Genomic DNA, 18827 nt, shown 5'->3' on the forward strand with positions numbered 1-18827 from the left:
GCGCACCTCTCCACCTCGTTTCCCCCCTTCCCCAGCTCCCGCCCCCGACAGTCTATTGCTCCCCTTGATTTCCGAACACGTGCACAAGCAGCCCGGGGTAGGGTTTTGAAGTTGTGCTCCTTGTTATTATTGTTGTTTCCCTGCCAGGCTGTCTGTCCCCCACCGTTCTGTCAGTCCTCCTCCGCTCGTCCTGCCTCTTCTGCATCTCCTCCGGGATCCCCCGCGAGCGCGGGCACTGAGCTCGCGGAGCCTCGGCGGGGGCGGGGGCGGGACACAGCTAGAAAGGATCTCTGGCCGCTTTCCAGGTCGGCGCACTAATACGGGCGATGAGGCTTCGAGGCTCCAGCCTGACTGACGCCGGTCGGGGCTGCTGGGGCTGCTGGGGCTGCTGCCGCCGCTGCCGCCGCCGCCGCCGCCGCCGCCGCCGCTGCCTCTGCAGCCGCTGCCCTGCCGCTGTCTGTTTTTCTGCTGCCGCCGCCGCCGCCAGGCAGCCCGTCCTCACGCCTAGGGGCAGGCGGTGAGAAGCGCTTCAGAGAGGGGGGCAGGCGCGGGGCACCCACCAGAAAGGAGGGGGCAGCGAGAAGCGGGTGGGGGTGGGGGAGTGGCATCACCAGGGACAGGTAAGAGACTCCCTTCGTACAAATATCTACTAGTTTTGCGCAGTGCCCAAGCTTCCAGAGTGTCTGTGCGCGCGTGGGTTGTGTGGGAGCGCGCGTGTTTATGAGTGTGTGTGGGGGGAAGCGCTTAAGGTTACTTAAAGCTAGGAGCATGTTTTGTCGTTTTGCTCTGGTGTCTTTGAAGCGTTTGGGTGGGTGTTTGGGGTCGGGAAATTCGGAGTGGGGAGAAAGGGTGAGGGCCACTACTCCTTTGTGGGGTGTCTTCTTTTAGAACGGGAATTACAAACTTCTTTGATGTCCCCGCGTCCTCCGACCTGCGGCTGTTCCCCTCTGCACTGAGCTTCTTCCTAATCCCCCAAATTTGGCTAATGGCAGCCACTAGACCTTTGACCTTTAGAGGGGGCTTCCTTTGCGGAATCGCTTGCCAGAGAATTCGGATTTAGGGGCGTGGGAGCCCTAGGGGTTGGGTGGCCCTTTGGGGTGCGTTGCCGGTTGATGCGGCAGCTACTTTGCAGTCTTTTCTATGGCCCGGCTGTAGCGGAAGGCTTGTGCTAGGATGCTCGCTTTCTTTCCCGCCTCAGTTAGGCATCTCATTGATGCTTCTCACTTTGGACAGATTGCTAAACCAAACCTGAAGCTATGTAACTGTTTCCTGTGACTGAGAGTAAAGGAAGAGAAAGAGATAATTCCGGATCGGGAGCGAGGTCGCGCGTGTGTTGTTGAGTGTGTGTATGCATGTGAGAGAGTGTGTGTATGTGTATGCATGTGGTGCGGTGCGGTGAAATGAGGGTGGCTAATTTCAACTCTTTGGGATGATTTAAAAAATCGCCAAGATAATGTGAGTCACTCCCACGGACCCGTCAGTTTTGTAGGCTATTTACTGCCATTACCTTTGAGACACGCAGAGAAGAAAAATGGGGAACATTTTTCAAGGGTGCCTGAGCCAGCCCTTGGATTCGTTTCACTGGCGAGTGTATTTGCCTTTTCCCTTGTCTTTGCAGTTCATTGCCAGTTCTTTGCTAGGGGGTGTGGTGGGGGGAGGGGAGGAGGTGAGGAGGAAGAAGAGATACATGAGACAAACTGACGCCAGTATTGTGATCGAAAGGAGGAGCGCAAGGGAAAACATTTTTATGGATGGCTAATCGCTGACAAGCCTTCCCGTTATTATTGCCTCCACCCCGCCCCCCCCCCACCCCGCTTAAGTGGAAATTCGACTTGACAGTTTAGAAATACTCCGTTGGCTCGAGTTATTTTTCTTTGCTTAAAATGGGACCCCTGAGAAATAACCTACAAATGAAATAGATTTAAATTTTGGTGTAAAATTACATATGTTATCCCTTACCCCATAATTCACAAGTTGATATAAACAGATAATAGTTGGGTGAATTTCTCTTAATAAATCCAATTTACGGCTACCATTTTAGTGGTTTGCTGAATTTCTTGGATTGTTTTGGCAATGTGGTTTACCAAGAATAATGATAGATTATAGGGGAAGTAATTAATGTCACCTGTGGCATGTTTGCGCACCTTTGCGCGTAGTTCAGTCTTGCTTAAGGAAATATTGCGAGGGGTAAAATCAGATGTTTACAATTTAAAAATAGATATTCTATATTTAAAAAGGAATTAAAAATAAAACCAAAATAATTTTTGGCCCCAAATAGAAAACTTCTCAATGAATTAATTTTCCTCTGCTTGAAGGAGTAGGAAACCATGAACAAGATCTTGAAATATGTTCAAGCTCTGGTTGTACAAGAAGGCCACTGCAGATAAGAAAATGATGAGATAGTTTATAAATAATGACCATCTAAAAATATTCCTGACAAACGCAGTTTGGTGCCACCAAAACAATTTTAAAATATAATCAGAGAAAGGCAGACCTTTAGGAAGAAAATATCTCATATTTTATGGCAAGACAGTATCAGTGATCCAGTGGTCATTTTATTAATCTGCTGTGAATAGAGAAACTCATTATTGCCTGGTAAATGAATTTGACAGATGCACAAAGAATAGTGCTGATAATCTTTAGAGAACTTCAGTGATTCTTGACTTGAGTAAACATACATTTTAAATTAATGGTATAATTTACTTAACAGAAAATCATGTGTGTGTGTGTGTGTGTATAATTCTAGGCTAATTCTTAAAATTCCAAATAACTATCATTTCTTAGTTGTCCTGTAATGTCAATGGGAATTCCTTGAGTTTCTTTTCCTTTATTCAATTTCCCTATGACTTTAAGAATTTTAAACTAACAATAGATTAAAGATTCCTAATTACTAAATTCAAGAAAAGTATTTTAGCTGAGGTATTGAGCAAAAACAATGATGTTTGCAGAGATCCCATTAGAGATTATTAAAAAACAACAGAATATGTCAGTGTGTTTAATTCAGTTTAGTAGGTGGGGAGTTCAACCATTCAGAAAATATTTATGGCAGAGAAATTGCTGGGAGAGATATTTAAGAATCAAATCAGACTGAGTAGGGGACAGAACATTGAATTTATTATAATCAGGAAACAGGTTCAGTTATTAGCTCTGCCAATTACCCACAGAGTTACTTCCTACCTTTCCATGATTCAGTGACATTGGCCTCTTTGCTCTTATTCAAATAAGATATTTATGCCATCTCCTGAATCAGTGAATTTTCCCTAGATGTTTCCAATGGCTGAGATCTTCTCCTTTCTAACCCTTTCCTCCTGGCTCACCTGAATTTCATCAAGTTTTAACTAAAATTTCACTTTCTACAAGAAGCCTTTTTCAGTCTTCCTTAATGCCTACTGCCTTCTCTATGAAACTATGTCTAATTCTTTTTCTCTGTGTCTCTGTGTCTCCCTCTCTATCTGTCTCTGTCTCTGTGTCTCTGTTTCTATCTGTGTGTGTGTGTGTGTGTGTGTGTATCTGTGTGTTTATGTAATACATAGTTGTTTAGATATTGTCTCCCCCTTTAGAATTCAAGCTCCTTGAAGGAAAGAATTCTAATTGCCTTTCTTTGTGGCCCTTAGTGCAGTACTTGGAATAAAGTTAATACTTAAGAAGTGTTGGTTGACTGACTTTAGGGATTTAAAACCTCATAGATAAAATGGAAAGCTTAGACTAGATCTCAAAAGTCCTTTCTAGTTCTAATATCTCTGATTTTTATTTTCATCAAACATTCAATCTAATAATAGTACAACACATATACAAAGAATTAAAATACAAAACATTACGTGTGTAAGGAGTTCATAAGTGCTATGGAAAGGGATGATCTGAGAAATGAAATTATTTGTCCAAAGTCACAACTGGTTGGTGGAAGAACCAGAACTTAAGACTTCAAGCTACATGACTTCCTATCCAATGCTATTCATCTTATATTATGCACCTCTTTCTTGAAAGTAAAATAATTTCATTTCTAAGTTAGCAAAATGTTTACTGGAAAGCACTGAACTTATACTGAATTAGTAAAATAGTTTGAAAAATTGTAATTAAGTGTTTTTATGCCTGGATAGACATTCAGAAAAAGGAAGTGTTCTGAATTAAAAGAAAAAAAAAGTAAATACAGCAAAACTATGAAAATGTGTGTCTCCACAAATAATTGTAATCCTAAACTGTCAGAATTATTTTTCTTGGTGTTACTAGTGAGTTAAACACATTAACGTAACAGTCTACAAAAACAGTGAAATTCACAACTTGTATATTATGACAATGTGAAAGCTTTTGTGAATGTTTTAAAATTAATCCAATGAGGGTCTATGTCATGGAAGCTGGCATAAAGCTAAATATACAAATATTTCCTGGAAATAAACTAATCTTTTAAAATAAATATTCATGTAAGTTATGCTTCTTTAGAAACTTCTTGCCAATGCAAATTGTTAAGATCTCAGGATATTTTGTTAGTATAAGTATTCATAAAAAAACTACTAGGATGTTAATCATTCCTAGTAGTTTGCTTCCAGACTCTCCCTTCTCTATTCCATTCTAAATACCATTGGCAGATTAATCTTTCTAAAACACTACTTTGTACGTCACTATTCTGCTGGAAGAAAAAAAAAAAACTTTTTTTTTTTTTTTTTGTCAGAGGCAATTAGGGTTAAGTGACTTGCCCAGGGTCATATAGCCAGGAAATGTTAAGTGTCTGAGGCCACATTTGAACTGAGGTCCTCCTGACTTCAGGGCTGATGGGTGCGCTATCTACTGCGCCACCTAGCTGCCCCCAAACAAAGCTTTTGATGACTCTCTTTTGCCTACCAATTAAAGTTCAAACTCCTTATTGTGGCATTCTGAATCTTCCATAATCAGCCCCAACTTATCTTTCTACTATCTTCCACAGATTCCCTGTGTACCCTGTTCCTGCTAAACTGAACTCATTACCTCTTTCTGAACATACCCTTCCATTTCTCTGTCTCTTTTCACATGCTCATATTTAGTTTAGAATATCCTTCCACTCTTTCTATGCATTGGATGATAGGATCATATATCCAACCCTTAAATGAGTATTAAGCTCATTTAGTCCAACTCTCTCATTTTAAAAGATGAGAAAACTGAGGGCCAAAGGGGATAGGGTCATACTCAAAGTCTTGCTTAAAGTTATAAAGGTCATTTCTACTAATGATAGTTTCAGGATTTGAATTCAGGTTTTGTGACTCCAAATTAAACTCATTACTACTTCATGAATTCTACCCATCCTTCATAACCCAGATCACATGTTCCCTCTTCCATAATACCAACTTTTTTCCTTTCTCTGAACTCCTCAGGTACTTAGTTTTATTTTTTGTACATGTTTTATGTCCTTTACTACAATGTAGGCTCCTTAAAGGCAAGAATCATGGATTTTTTCTAAGTTTTTGTGTCACCCTATAACACTATGCCAAAGATGCCTCATCTTGAAATGAAAGAGACCCTGAGCTTTTGAATTCTCTATTAGCTGAGAATCCACTTTGAAAGACTTTGTCAAACTGAAATTTTTTGGATCAGATTATGGATTGCGTAAAATGTCTGAATATCAGATTTAAATCTAGAAGGGTATCACAAGGAAGCTGCCTAACAGGTCATTAAGTTTTTGGACAGAGTAACTTTTAGCAGAAAGTTGAGATTTGTGTGGGTGGAGACGAAATCCACACTATTGAAATCACAGATAATTCAAAGTATCCAAGTATCCCCTACAGCATTTTGGCACAGTGCCTTCTACCTGATTGTGTTAAATACATATTTGTTAAATTTTTTTTTTCCTGAACAAATGATCCTTCTCAAAGAAAATCTCATGAGAATCCATCCCCCCACAATAATTCAGCCTTAAAGAACCTTAAGAAGATACAGTATCATATTCTGAAACCATGACTTTGAGGTCACAGTTCCATAATTAATTGCTTGAGTAAGAACCTTCAACTCACTCCAGCACCTAAGTCTTCCACATTTTGGTCTCATAAATATTGTGAGGAGCCATAATAAGGTAAGTTTATATGATGCTCTTATTTCATTAGCATTTTTCCATATCAGATTCACTAATACACAATGGAGGCCATTTAGCAAAAACATACTTTAGTTTGATATGTATAACACTGAAACTTGAATATGATTCCATAGAGAACTGCTAAATAATACCTTGTGTCCCCTCCTCTCTCCATAAAAATAGGTCCATAAAAACTGATACTGTTTTCTGTGTGTTTGTTAACAACGTTTTGCATAAAAGAAAAAATAGTATGTCATTAATAATGTTTTTTGTTAGTTTAGGGCTGTTTCTAAGAGTTCTTGGCATCAGGTCTATTTTTAAAGAATGGAATCTATATATAATTTGCTTCTCATCCTTTGATTAACATAGTGGCCAGGAGGACCAGTAAATAGAGTTCTAGACCTGGAATCAGAAAGAATAGAGTTAAAATTCAGCCTTCACACTGCTCTTGTGACCCTAGGCAGGTCACTCTATTTTCGTTTCCCCATCTTTAAAATATAGATGATAATAGCACCTATTCCCAGTTTGCAGACTTTAAAGCAATATAAGTGCTCTTCTTTTTCTCTTTTTCTTCCTCTTTTTCCTTCCTTCTTTTCTTTTTCCTTTTCTTTTAATTAAGGAAAACAGGCTATATATATATATATGAATGTTGAAGTACAAAAGTTCCTGTCATCATGAAGTTTTTAAAAGTACAATCATAGGTAGTTGTAAAACATGATAATAAGTTCATTGGAAAGCTGCAAAATGAAACACCAAATAAGATCTATGGGGCAAGTTCATGACTTGTTAAGAGTAATCAAATAAGGCTTCTGATGTTAATAGTAGACCCTTGGACTGGAGTGTTAGAGGATGGACAAAGGGAATATTAGTGGTATAAGGCATTGAACAAAGCTACAGAGGTCAGGAGATTATATTGCTTTCAAGATGAACTGCTTTCCTTTAAGTATCTGTGATATCATCAGTTTGAACACTTACTCTATCAGCAGATATTAATCCTTTCAGCCTTAGGAGTTCTTTGCTAGGGAATTGTGGTTTTAAAAATTCATCAGAAGGTATCCACTTTTTTAAGGATAAGTTTGTCCTTAGCTGGCTCGAATAAAAAACAACTTTCCTCTGCCTCCTTTTCCCAATTCATTGTTTCTGATGATATTGAGATTTTCATAATTGACTTGAGCTTGGGAACAACAGTCCCAGTTGTGACTCTAAAGTGAGTCACCATAGAACAAAGTGCAAACTCTTTGTGGGGACAGGGAGGGAATTCCCTGGGATCCTCTCTCAGTAGCAACATTAGAGCTCTTTAGGATTCATGGAAAGGAGATAGTAATCTTTGCAGTGAGGTCCCTACTTAACAGGGACTCTGGGTAGAGTTTTGGGCAGAATTTGTCTTCTTTAGTTTATGATGTCTGGCTCAGCTTTCTTTCTTTCATTCAGGGAGGTGAAAGGCAATAGAGAAGCTATTATTTATTTTAATACTATCTAGGGCACTAAAAACATGATTATTGACCACAGTTATATTTTATGCAATTTAATGAAAAATGAGGCCTTTATTGGGTCTCTGGAGTAGAAATTATTTTGAAAGAATTTTTGAAGAATCTTTGGATTTCAACAAGAAACTAAGGAAGATACCGTGAAGAGCACATATGGCTTATAGAACCAAGGATAGGTTCCCAAATCAAGGAGAAGTAACTTATAAAGTATCCTTTCCTAACCAAAACTTTTTGTCATGATTTCCCAAATTTTTATTTTGATTTATTACAATAAAGTGTTATTATTAGATGCTTATTTGAGTTAATGAGTATACTTTTAAAAATATAAAAGGCATAAGAAGATTAAGGTAATTTGGGGTGATTTCATTTCATCACATTACTTTTCTCTTAACACCTGACTGAGTGCAAGTAGACCTATAAAGTGAGAATTTTGATTATGGAGGAGGTAAATTTTTGTTTGGTATTTTGGAGGAATGATAGATTATAGTTGAGTGCAAGGGAGAAGCAGAAGTTAGCATGGGCCAAACAAGTTAAACAACCACCATTTTGACCTTAACTCTTATCTCACCCTATCCTAGAACCCTAAACCCAATGGCCTTGGGAACGGCAGCACCCTGCCCTCTCCACAAATCACCAGCCCTGCTTCAAGTAATCATTGTGGAGAATGAACCCACCTTCCTTGTTACCATTAAATTTTTTTTTATTTTTTTAATATTACTTATTTACAAAGCATATGCATGGGTAATTTTTCCAACATTGACACTTGTAAAACTTCCTGTTCCAAATTTTCCCTGTCTTCCCCCTACCCCCACCCCTAGCTGGCAGGTAGTCCAATACATGCTAAATATGGTGAAATACATGTTAAATCCAATATATATATAGTTATCTTGCTACACAAGAAAAATCAGATCAAGAAGGAAGGAAAAGAAAAACCGAGAAAGAAAACAAAATGCAAGCAAATAACAAGGGAGAGAGAATGAGAATGCTATGTTGTATTCTACACTCTGTTCCCACGGTTCTCTCTTTGGGCATAGTTGGCTCTCTTTATCACTGCACAAGTGGAACTGGTTGAATCATCTCATTGTTGAAGAGAGCCATGTCCGTCAGAATTGATTATTATATAGTCTTGTTGCTGCCATGTATAATGATCTCCTGGTCCTGCTCATTTCACTTAGCATCAGTTCATGTAAGTCTCTCCAGCCCTCTATGAAGTCATCCTGCTGGTTGTTTCTTACAGAACAATAGTATTCCATAACATTCATATACCACAACTTATTCAGTTATTCTTCAATTGATGGGCAGCCACTCAGTTTCCAGTTTCTTGCCACTACAAAAAGGTCTGCCACAAACATTTTTGCACATACAGGTCCCTTTCCCTTCTTTATGATCTCTTTGGAATATAAGTCCAGTAGTAACACTGCTGGATCAAAGGGTATGTGCACAGTTTAGTAACTTTCTGAACATAGTTCCAAATTGCTCTCCAGAATGGTTGCATCTGTTCACAGTTCCCACTAACAATGCATCAGTGGCCCAGTTTTCCCACATCCCCTCCAACAGTTGTCATTGTCTTTTCCTGTCATTTTAGCCAATCTGAGAGGTATGTAATGGTATCTCAAGTTGTTTTAATTTGCCTTTCTCAGATCAATAGGGATTTGGAGCACCTTTTTATTTCACCCCTAAAATTTAACTACTAACCAACATCCATTAATGGACAGATCATCTTGAGAGTCCTAGGAGTAGAAACACCTTAAGACGATTAGTCTTATATCCAACCTGACTTCTGCATCCTTCATTCTGGGAAATGCCCTAGTAGGACCTGATAATTACTTTTACTGGTGCTATTAAAGTAAAAAAAAATTACTTTTATAGCTACCAAAAAGCCAGAAAAGAAAATTCTTGTCACTGAAGTTTTGGGCACCATCAAATGATTCAGTATCAGAGACTTATAGAATTTTTTTCCAGTGGAAATGACATTAAACAAGCTATATTACTCTCCACCTTGCCACTGTACCTTAAGGAAAATGGGACTTTTATATTTGACCTCCATCTGAAACCTATAATATATGGTCTCCTCTATTAACATGTGAATTCCTATAGAGCAGATATTTCTGATCTTTTCTATTTACTTCTCTAGCACTTAGCCCACACTTTCACATATAGTAAGTGCTTAATAAATGATTTTTGACATCATTTATCCACAAATAATGGTAGGCCATTATAAGTACTTGTGATCTATGACTTTTGATTTGGACTGTTTAGTCTTCTAATTTACCTCTGTGCTTCCACCACCCTCTTTATTTTTGTAGTCTAACTTCTGCACAGCTATTAAATTGATTGCTAAAGCATAAATTTGACCATATTCTGCTCCTACTTGAGAAGTTTCACTGGCTCTCTCTTATTTTTATGATTAGGTACAAATTACTATTTGATTTTTTTTTTAAAAAAGATCCTCATAATCTAACTTTAGACTACATTTTCAGACATTCCAAAATTTCCCCCTTCATTAATTCCATATTTCAGACAAAGTAGCTTATTTCCTTTTATTATCGTTCATCTTCTATAACTGTACTATTATATAGGATGCTTGAAATGTTTTTCCTTCTCTTTCCCACCTTTTGGAACTCGTCATTCTCAGTTTTTTCCAAGGATGATCTTTTCTCAGGTGGTCTTTCTTGATGTTCTTAGTTGTTTGTTTCCTTCCCCCATCAAACTGTATTTATTTTTTAAGACTCTTATATTGACTTATCCATGTTTGTGTTGTATCCCCTCAGTAGACTACAAGCTTTTCAGTGACAAAAGCTGTCTCACTTCTCTATTTGTATACCAGCATCTAGTATAGGATTTCAGTAGGAAGTGCTTAAAAATACTCATTGATTTATTTACTACCTATTCATTGAATGTCTGCAATATACAAAGCACTGTTCTAGGCACTGTGGGAACTATAAAGAGATGTTGGACTGTTGTTAGTCTTTGGGAGATTGGTTGTTGTCCTTTGTTTTCTTGAAGAGGACCAAAATGACATCAATATATTAGAATCAAGTTACTGTATCTACCTGTGGCTGATCAGACCAATATGAGCTCAGAGGGCTCTGCCACCAATGAATATTTGGGGTGGATTCTCTAAATGTACATCTCACATTTCTTCCAAGCTAATTTAATTTTGCATATCAGTGTCTACCCTATCAACATACATGTCCTACAATCAATTCTAAAGTTCTTAAGAGAGACCTTGAAAGTGTCCTTGTATCACTTTTTATTAACCTTTGGAGGTAAACAAATAGCTCTACTAAGGACATGTTTAAATGGATCATAGAATCTTAAATCTAGAACTAAAAGGGACTTTAAAAGTCATCAAATTCAATCTCTTCATTTTATAGATGAAGAAACTGAGTTGTAGATAGGCTATGCATCTTGCCTAAGAACATACAGATAATAAATGGCAAAGATATGCTATGAAGTTTTTTGACTGCATAGAGCTCATTGCCCATTTATATAAATTTTTTGTGAGAATAATTTTATATATATATTGAGAGCTTCCTAGAAGGGAGAAAGGCTTTTACAAATCATATTTCATGGTAAATCACATTTTTGACATCATATAATTTAGTGAAGTATGAAGAGAGTACCATAATCTATTTGTTTATTATTTCTTGACCATAATTAATGGGGAAAAGGAAAATAAAATATTAAAAACATTTTTCCAAAATTGTGACTCCTTTTTGTACATCAAAAATATACAGAATTCTTTGAAAATTATAACATAGAAATCATCTTGTTCTAAAGTTCTTGATTTACTTGCCCACATAGGAAAACCAAGAAGATAAGGAAGAATATCTACTATTTGGTTTTAATAGGCAGTTGATACCTCATAAGAGTTTATCATCAGAATATGTCTTTAACAAACATACAGATAGACAATGAGTTGGGCCCAGAGTTGTAAGGTATTATACAATACTGAATTGCTTTTGAGAAATTGTAAAATCTTATTTATGACTCCAGCTTCTCGAAACAAAGACCCCATTTCAAAGTGGGTGGTGGTATATGACATCAAGTCATGGAACATTATAGTTTCTGAACTGAAGTAAAGAATCACCAGAAAACAATGGAGAGCTACATGGTAGGTGTGACCACACCACAAACAAGGAATTATGAGGGGAATAAAGCAAAAAGGATGCAATCAAAGAAATATATTATTTAAAGGAAGTTGAGTTGGTCACATGGAATTATTGAGGGATAGCCCAAATGCTACAGTCATAGCCCTGAGATATAATTAGAACTTAGGAAAAGGCTAAGTAGAACTTAGAAAAGGACCCCAGCACAAGGAAACACTGTAATGAAGTTGTGGCAAGACATGGACTTGAGTCACACAAAATGGGCATGCATGGCTTAGATGCCATCTTTATTATTGGATCAGATATTCATATTGGTAGGATCACAGATCCATTTGATTAGCCTTTCCATAAACTTATTGAGGAAATTAATCTGACACTTCACATTTCCCTAAATCCTGTTTCATTGCTCTAACTTTTAAACTGGGCTTCCTTTCACTAAACAATGGCTTTAATGAAGTACTAGAGAGATACTGGAGGAAAAAGAAAATCTATTCCTCAAAGGAATGACACTGAAACATATTTCATTGTCTTGGCTTTTTTTACCCATTAGGTACCCTATTATCTATGACAATTTAGAAAATGATGGCTAATTAACATTCACATTTCAGTTGGAAAATCAAACCAAAGTTATGGCCCAAAGAGAGTTCTGAATCTCAGGGACGTAAGTACTGTTAGATTGGAGCTTCCCAAATGGCTTATTAGTTATAAATTCCATGGACACCAACTTCCCTGAGAGGTTGGTATTCTAATTTCAGATTTGCTTACTATAGTCTATTAACTTTCATTCAGATTTGGGAGACATTCCACTTACATATGCCTTTGTTACTAATATTTAGTATTGATTTTTAAAATAAATCAGACTAATTTAGCTTTTATATCCTGAAATTATACATATTATATATATAAAACATATATTACATTATTATATAATTTGTAAAATAAATGACATCTGTTTAAATTATGTAATATAGGAAATTTTCAGGACATAAAAACTATGAGAAGCTAGCCTGATATATATATATATATATATATATATATATATATATACATCTATATATACTTATATTTTTAAAAATGTAGATCTTTATTTATTTATTTATTATTTTTTAATTTCATAGCTTTTTATTTACAAGTTATATGTATGGATAATTTTACAACATTGACAATTGCCAAACCTTTTATTCCAATTTTTCCCCTCTTTCCCCTCCTCCCCTCCCCTAGATGGCAGGATGACCAGTAGATGTTAAATATATTAGAGTATAATTTAGATGCACAATAAGTATACATGACCAAACTGTTATTTTGCTGTACAAAAAGAATCCAACTCTGAAATATTGTACAATTAGCCTGTGAAGGAAATCCAAAATGCAGCCAGGCAAAAATATAGGGATTGGGAATTCAATGTAATGGTTCTTAGTTATCTCCCAGAGTTCTTTCTCTGGGCGTAGCTGGTTCAGTTCATTATTGCTTCATTGGAACTGATTTGGTTCATTTCATTGCTGAAGATGGCCAGGTCCATCAGAATTGATCATCATATAGTATTGTTGTTGAAGTATATACGGATCTCCTGGCCCTGCTCGTTTCACTCAGCCTCAGTTTGTGTCTCTCCAGGCCTTTCTGAAATCATCCTGTTGGTCAAAAAATGTATATTTTATGCATATGTTCATACATACATATGTATTTAAAAGAAATTTAAGGGACATTTATAGGTACATATGCATTGTATATCAGTGTATCTGTGTGTGTGTGTTTTGCGCATATATTCACAGATATATATATATATGTGTATTTTTTTTTGTAAATATACATTAGAAATTTTTAAAAATACATATATGGGCTTTCATAGACAAACAGAATTCATTTGCTTCTGGGACTCTCTATACCTCAGCTAAGAGGATTCAGAAAAATTCTGATTTCAAAATCCTTTAAAGAAGAACCTCTTTTTAATTTAGTAGACTGCTCCAAGGTAAAAAAAAAAACATTTAAATTGATAGCACTCTTGTGAAGTAGGCTCAATTAAATCTTTTCTGGAGCTGGGGGATCTAATCTTCTATGCTACTGAGAAAGAGAATCTAATCTATAATTCAACCAAAGTGATTTTTCTTTAAATTCTCTGCTACACAGTAAGTGCTGTTGGCAGCTTATTGTCTCTAGGATCAAATGCAGACTCCTCAACTTAGCTTCTAAAGCCCTTTATAGCCTTGTCCCAACTTGTTTCCAGTCTCTGTACATTATTTCCTTTTCTACATTCAGCAATCCCGTCAAAATGACATTCCTATATCTCCCCAGTAGGTTCTTTGCTTGGCAAAAGGTACTTTGAAACCTAGCAAAGATATTTTGGGGTTTACAGGTTAGATTTTTCTTAAGAACCATCTCTTAAACTGTGATCACTCTGGCTCTCATTGATTGGCCAACAATATGTTCCAATCTTTTGGTCATTGTTTGGACCCTGATCATTCAGAGTAAATATAAATAGTAATTGTTTCTGTTTTGTCCAGAAACTCTGTAGGCATTTCCTACCCAGATTGATTTTTTTTTTTGACTAAAAGAGGCCATTCTTTGCCTCATCCCTTATCTGTCCTTAATAGGTATTGAATAGGTATTTCCTCAATCAAACTGAGACTTTGGAAAGACTTTACTTTTCAAAGGCCAAGGTCTACCACTTTATCTGGGCCATCTCCAGTTGTCCTGATCTATATCTTGTCACTGACCCAGATAGCTCCAGAGAAAAGAGTGAAACTAGTGACTGCACAACCCTTCCTCATTTTAATTCAATTCACTTGCTGTTTATGACATCAACTTCCTCATGTCATGGTCCTTTTCAAGAATGAAGTTCAAATAACAATTACCATTTCTTCATACCAGCTGTCTTCCCCATGCCTGGAATAAGCTCCCACCTTACCTAATCCTCCAAGAATCCTTCAGAATGCAGCTTAAGCATTGCCTTCTTTCTACATGAAGCCTTTCCTGTTATTTTTCTCTGTATTGATATATATATATATATTATATATATATATATTTTTTCATGTGTACACACACATAGAACTTTATTAGCTTAAAACAGTATTGACTTTTGGAATACCTTGTATATATTTATTTGTATATCCATCCATATGTTCACATATACAAATATGTGTATTTATATGTATATTTATTTATATTTAACCTCATTGCAAATAGGAATTCTTTCATTCATTGAATTTATATCTTCAGTGCCTAATGTAGTGACTGGCACATAGTACGTATTTAATGAATACTGATTGATTTATTGATTGATGAGGTCATTATTTATAATAAGAGTTCAGCTTCTAATCTCATGGGAGGAATGAAATGCTGATCCTATATGGATTCTAGGATGTCATCAAAATTTAGTGAGTTCTAGATGACCCAGTTGGTAGATAAGTCACTTGAAATCTTTATTTCTTTTTTTCTCTTTTGAAGGTTTTCTATTGTAGGAGACAGTAACACTTTTTTGATAACTAAAGTAATTTTATACTTTAGGAGCTAAGAGCAATTGACCCCCCCTAAAAAAAAAACCCAGCTTGTAAATTATTTTTGAAGCACAAAACTGTTCTTATTTCTGACATAAAATAGTAAGCTTCATTTCAGCATAAAATCTTGAGTGATTTTTTCATGTTTCTTCTTTTTCACAGTGTAGAAGCAAATGATATTTAAAATATTGTTCAGAGAAAATTGCTGAATATGGGTGGAAGAGAAGAGAAGGAAAGGGAAGAAAACAAGCATTTTACATGATAGAAGAAAAAAATTGAAACTAGAAACTATGGATAGGAATTAAGTTGTTAGAAAGTTTTAATGCCCGTTTTTAGACTTTAAGCTATATGGAAAGTATAGCCTACAAGGTATGTTCAGCAGTGGGCATGAGTATTTTCTGAAGGCCTTATTATGATCATTTGTACATAAGTCAACCTCCACATTAAAAAATTCATCACCTATGCTCATAACATTTGGACAAACAAACAACAGGGAATCAGATGGTTTAAAAATGCCCTGTTATCAAAAACCTCCAATCTTAGGTCATTTGCTCTAAACATATCAGTACTAGATTAAAGGGTATCTGTCTAGTTTAAGATAATAGTGTATCCTGTGATGTAGTCTACAGTTCCATAGCATTTCTTGGAATAAAATTTAAAAGGTCACTTGATCTTTGTAGATCCAGAGATATGCTGCATTATCGGAAAATTTACTACTATTCTCAAAATGATTAGTTTTTTTTTTTTTTTTTCTCTCTCTTCTCCTCTTTCCACCAGTTTGGAAAAGCATAGAAGCAGAATTTAGAAAGTTGTTAAGGGAGTTAAATTCCAGGATTTCAGAGACTTTTCCTAGTTCTTTAAAATTTGTTAGAATCCTAATTCAATTAACATATTTGAATGCATGTTTCATAATTAGAACCATTATTAGCTTTGTAAGGATTCTTTTTTCAAAAGAATAAGGTATAGTTCTTGTCCCTAAGGTGCTTACACTCAAGGCAGGAAAAAGAATCCAAATAAATATGAAATAATTAGAGAGTGATTCAGTGCCCCATTATGTAATAATCATGCTACATATGTCAGGAGTTCAGAAAAGCAGGTGATCAACTGATCAGAATTAATACTAAAGTAATTCTAAGTTATTTAGACTGAAATATAATTAACCACATGAATACTCATCCAATAATTATTAAGGCTTACATATACATGTTATATTGTCATACTGGACATATGCTAACAATCCTTATCCATATCTCTTCTGCTAAGAGTTTCTTAATCTACTGTCTTCCTGAGAAACCAGCAAACTGCCTTCAGAAAATCCATCCTTCTCAAAGGATGAAAAAGATGTAAAAAAGTGAAGCTGGAAAGGCCTAGATTGGGACAAAAGTGTGAACAAAGGGACATAGTCAGGAATGAGCATGATGTAGTAACAAGAATAAAGCATTTATTTATTTATTTTAATAATTGTTTTATTTTTCAAAATAAGTTCAACATTCACCTGTGCAAAACCTTGGGTTCCAAATTTTTCTCCCTTCTTTTCTCCATCCTCTCTTACACAGCAAATAATCTAACAAATAAATTAAACATGTATAATTCTTTTTTTTTAATTTTTTTATAACTTTTTATTTACAAGATATATGCATGGGTAATTTTTCAGCATTGACAGTTGCAAAACTTTTTGTTCCAATTTTTCCCCTCCTTCCCCCTACCTCTTCACCTAGATGGCAGGTATACTGATACATGTTAAATATGTTAAAGTATATGTTAAATACAATATATGTATACATATCCATACATTATTTTGCTTCACAAGAAGAATTGGACTTTGAAATAATGTAACATGTACAGTTCTAAATAGAATAAAGCATTTATTAAGAGTCTGCTATTTGCCAGGCATGGTGCTAGTCATTGAACATAAAAAGACAAAATGAAAACCTGTTCCTACTTCCAAGGAGCTCAGGTATTATTAGGGTAAAACAACATTTTCAGGGGAAAAACCAAATACAAAGTGTATACAAAGGAGCTCAGGTATTATTAGGATAAAACAACATTTTCAGGGAAAAACAAATACAAAGCATATACAAAGTAATTTCTAACAAATGGGAAGGATCAGGAGAGACTTCTTATAGAAGGTAACAGTTCTTTTGAGGTTCTTGAAGAAAACTAGGGATTCCATAAGGTGGAGATGAGAAGATGAGATGGCATGGCTTGTGAAAAGACACTGAATTGGGAGAGGATAAGTCACTTAGCTCCTTTTTGCCTCAGTCCCCTCATAAAATGGGGACATTATCAGAAAGGAAATAACAACCACTCCACTGGAGACAATTAGGTAGTAATTGCCATAGTCTAGGTGAAAGATAGAGACCCTGAATCAGAGTAATTGTTTATATAAGTGAAGGGAAAGAAATTGACAGGTTTAATGGGAAGAGAGCATGTCAAGGAAAGCTACTTGGAGCAGGGTTTTATTTTGGAGTTCAGGGGAAAACAAGGTTGATTAGTTAGAATGGATTTATTTGAATAGATAAGGAGGCTGCTTCTGAGTTTGCCTTTGATCTTGAGGTGGTACAATGGCTAGAGCACAAGGCCTGTGAATAGGATGATCTGTATTCAAATCCAGCCGCAGACACTTACATAACTGTGAGAATCTGGGCAAGTATTATAGACCCTATTGACCTCATCTGAAGAAGAGACTAACAAATCACTTTAGTATCTTTGCCAAGAAAACCCCATGAACTTTGCTACATAGAGTTGGATGTGACTCAAAAACAACTGAACAATAAAAATAGATTTTAAAGTTGGGGAGTGATATGATAAAAGTAATATTTTGTTAATATTGATTTGACACAAATATGCAGAATGAATTAGAAAGGAGAAGAAATAGAGGTAGGGGAGACAAGTTGAAAGAATGTTCTAAGTGGTCTAGGAGTGAGATATTAAAAACATGAATGAGGATGCTGACTATAAATGGAAGAGATGAAACTGAGAGACATTTTGAAGGAAGAATTGATAAGACTTGATGCCAGATTGGCTATTAGAAGTAGCATAAAAGATAACACTAAAGGTTCCAGCATAGGAAACTAAAATAATAGTGATGATGCTAAGAAAATTGGGAAGGAGATAGATTTGTAGGGGAGATACTCTGTTCAGTTTTGGACATGATCACTTTGAGGGGACATTAATACATCCAAATGGAGATAATCTGTAACATTTGAAGTGTTTCTATACTAGCTAATGAAAGACAAATAAAATGATCCATCTCATAGATTTTTTTCATCAAAGATTATAAAGAATTTTAAATTCTCAGGAAAATTCATTACATAAGCAGAAAGTATCTCGTACCCATCCACATAGCGGCAGCTAGGTGGTGCAGTGGATAGGGTGCTAGGCCTGGAATCAGGAATAGCAGAATTTACATGTTAGCAATGTGACTTTGGGCAGGTCACTTAATGTCTGTCACTTTCCTCAATTATAAAATGGGAAAAATAATAACACTTATTTCACAGGGTTGTAAAAATCAAATGAGAGAATATTTGATGCCTCACATATAGCAGGTGACAGAAATGCTACTTATTGCTATGACTAGCTTCTTTTATTAAAAGTTCCTCATAGGGTATAATTGAGTCAATTAGAACCAGAAAATGAGTTGATTTTTAAATTTTCAGTATGAACATTTGTATCTCAGAAACTGGCAAAGGATACAGGT

At 36.0% G+C, this 18827-nt stretch overlaps 1 protein-coding gene across 3 annotated transcripts in view; it reads left to right on the forward strand.

The window, feature by feature from the left end:
• The first annotated feature begins 226 nt into the window (after positions 1-226).
• The window catches only part of SMAD9 (SMAD family member 9), a 108543-nt gene continuing 89942 nt past the window's right edge, over positions 227-18827 (forward strand). For 2 of the 3 annotated variants that reach the window (XM_031961992.1, XM_031961994.1), the window contains exon 1: positions 555-620. The gene's annotated coding sequence lies outside the window, so the exon portion shown is untranslated. Of the gene's footprint in view, positions 518-554; positions 621-18827 lie in introns of those variants that run through there. The other variant, XM_031961993.1, reaches the window with a different exon arrangement.

This window comes from Sarcophilus harrisii, chromosome 3 (genome assembly GCF_902635505.1).
Source record: "Sarcophilus harrisii chromosome 3, mSarHar1.11, whole genome shotgun sequence".
Lineage (NCBI taxonomy): Eukaryota > Metazoa > Chordata > Mammalia > Dasyuromorphia > Dasyuridae > Sarcophilus > Sarcophilus harrisii.